The sequence below is a fragment of the Solanum pennellii genome, chromosome 4 (genome assembly GCF_001406875.1).
Source record: "Solanum pennellii chromosome 4, SPENNV200".
In the NCBI taxonomy this organism is placed as follows: domain Eukaryota; kingdom Viridiplantae; phylum Streptophyta; class Magnoliopsida; order Solanales; family Solanaceae; genus Solanum; species Solanum pennellii.
Genome location: NC_028640.1, coordinates 47282076 through 47285206, shown reverse-complemented (window position 1 = coordinate 47285206; position 3131 = coordinate 47282076). Strand labels below are relative to the sequence as shown.

The 3131-nt window shown below is 29.4% G+C and overlaps 1 long non-coding RNA gene across 1 annotated transcript; it reads right to left on the bottom strand.

The window, feature by feature from the left end:
• Positions 1 to 352: 352 nt before the first annotated feature.
• LOC114076759 lies at positions 353 to 1207 on the bottom strand. The gene is made up of 2 exons (XR_003577757.1): positions 1106 to 1207; positions 353 to 557 (listed from the first exon to the last, which is right to left on the bottom strand). It is a non-coding gene; the product is annotated as an uncharacterized LOC114076759 (long non-coding RNA).
• Between the last annotated feature and the right edge of the window lie 1924 nt (positions 1208 to 3131).

Here is a 3131-nt window from a genome sequence, read left to right as displayed (position 1 = left end):
GACTAGAGCAATATATTCTTGCGCTAGGGTCTAATATATGTGTCAAAGAGAGTATTCTCTTGCAACGGATACGGGGAAATCCCTTGAGCCTATTGATTCAATTTCTAGAAAGTCATGTATCTCTCCTTCACTTAAAAAACAACCAATGATGATTCAAGTAAAAAAAAAATCAACTAAACTTCATGATAAAAATAACGTGTACGATGTAGAGCGTAAAGTCTAGGATTAGTATTTAAACATTGACATAACTTAAGAATGATTCATTAATATAAGATTAAATTGTAGTATAATATCAATCTAACCAAACAAAACATGACTATATACTGAAAATACCATCCCAATAAGTAGGAAAAAAAAAGGGTAAACATGGAGTTATATTATTTTGGCAAAAGGGTCTAGTGAACCCTTGTACTTGTGTAAGTTTGTATTGTGAACCCTTCTACTTATACATTTGTCATCTGGACCCCTGAACCCATCTACACTCAACATTTTAAAAACGTTTTCTGACTTGGCCTCCTTTGTGGCAGATACAACCAAGGGGCCTGTGATATACACACCTGAGGAGAGTGAAATGTGGTTAAAAGGGTCTAATAGCCATATTAGGGTTTTATAAAGTATTATTTCCCATTCACATTTAACACCATTATTGAAAAATTTAAGCTTTTTCTTGCCTCTTTTTTAATCTTCTTTCTCCAAATTTCTTGTCCATTTATTTCATCGTTTTAGTCCTCTTTTATTTCTATGCATTTCCAGTTAATTGTTTGCTTCTTTTGGTGGTTAACTCTATTGTAGTTTTCTACATCATCACGAAAGTTGTTTTTCTTAGAATCCTATCATCATGAAACATGTAATTGAGAGCATAAAAATAGAATCCCCAAAAAAAAAATTCAAGAAAATCACTATAATAAACTAAAAACCTAAAAATGAAATAGAGAGATAAATAGAAGATGAAATCTAGACTAAACAACATACAAATACAAAAATAAGTCACAAAACTTATATATATAAACTAAAAATCAAATAAAATCAACAAAAATACTCAAGAAATTTTGTGGGAATGAAGAAAAAAACGAAAAAGAAAAAATGTAGGTATAGAGAGCCTCACATGGATAGATGTCTACGACGATGTTAACACATTGTGCTTTTTTGATTTTGATGAAAACAAAGGATGAATTCCTTTATTGGTTCTCGTGTTTTTCTTCAATGAAAAGAGTAAAATGTTGCTAAAAAAAGTGTAAGGAAGATGAAAGAGAAATTAAATAAGATTGTGGGGAAAGTGGTTGGTTTGGTGGCAAAAGGTGAATAAAAATCATAAATTTATTACTTAAAAATTATAAAAATGTCAAGATAACAGGAAGTGGTATATATATACACGTGTCATTTTATAATTATTTTTAAAATTACGTGTCACACATTTGTGGTACACTCACAATTAAAGGGTAAAAATGGCTGTTTAATATGTTGAGTTTAGCTGCGTTCAGGGGTCCAGATGACAAGTGATTAAGTAGAAGGGTTCACAATACAAAATTATACAAGTAAAAGGGTCCACCAAACCATTTTACCTAGTATTTTTACATATAATATTATTCTATAATATTTTCATTATACTCCTTATATTCCCATATTAAGGGTAATTCTTAAGGCAAAGCACACTTATTAAGAATATATTCAAGAGCATAGGGTAAATCATATTTTCAACTATTGCCCGATGTGATATTATAAATACTAGTTTCTGGACACGTGCTTTGCACGTATGTTCCTAAATATGTTAGAATGACTAAAATGCAATATAAACATATAGTGTGTAAACCACATGCAATGAATAATACAATACAAAAATTATAAATAAATCTATAATAATATAACCATAAAACACCAATGACGGGCACATTTTGATGTTTCAAATTAATTCTTTTTAAGCAATCTTCTATAACTTTTAAACTTTGGTTAATAGTTAGCAAACATTTAATAAAGTCACAAATGCCTAATTTGATCTCAAACAAGTATTTAGACTTACGACTTCATAGAAAACTAAATTAAGATGTCTAATAGAGACGAAAAAAACACAGAAAAAATAGAAAAGGAAAAAAAATACAATGTATACATTTTTCATAAGATGTTGATCAATAATAATGTAGTTTAAAAATAAATAGAAAATTAGTACATAATTTTTCGAGTTATAATTGACTCTTTCTCCCACGCACCTCAATTATGTGGATCCACGGAACGTGCCACGTTAGACAAAAGGTGCACAAAATTACAAAAAAAAAATAAGTCCAAGGGGGTAATAGGACCTTAGTTAATTAAAGGGTATCTCTGAAATTTCAGTAATAGTTCAGGGGGTACTTGTGCATTTTCCATAAATATAACTTTGTAAGTGTTGAATTGATCTCCTAGAAGATAGAAAACTTCAATATGTGAAAACCCATACATGGAAAAAAATTCAAACACCTATCTCGAACTTTGAAAAATTCAACTATTTTTTACAATGAAAAAAGCTTCAACAATTCACTTAATGTGGAATAGAATTAGTACGTTTCACACACCTTATATACTGAACAAATCACATTCCAAAAAAATATAGGTGTTTTTAAATATTAACTTTTAAAGTACATTTTGATTTATGCATGAAAATATGTATTAATATGGGTCGATCTATTTTTAATCCAATCTGTTGGTTATCTAGTTCATTTTTTAAAGTATATTTTTTAGGGTAAGAAAGATGAGATGGGACAGGGTATTACATAGGATGAGAAATCAAAAGAAAAAGAAAAACACAATTCTTGGAATTAAAGGTATTATTATTATCGTATATATTCACAAACTACAATATTACTACTCGAAGCATTTGTATTTTTTTCTTTTCTGATTAAAATATTATTCAAATTTAAGAAGCAAAAAAGATTTTGGGTGTGTTTGGTATGAAGAAAAACATTTTCCTGAAAATATTTTCTAATTTTATCATGTTTGGTTGAGTCAAATGTTTTGGAAAATATTTTGCAAATCAACTCATTTTCCTCAAATATAAAGAAAATGACTTCCCTTCTAAACTTAAGGAAATGATTTTCCAAAACTCTCTTCCAACCTCCACCCAACCCACCCCACCCTACCAGCCCCAACCCACCCCCTAC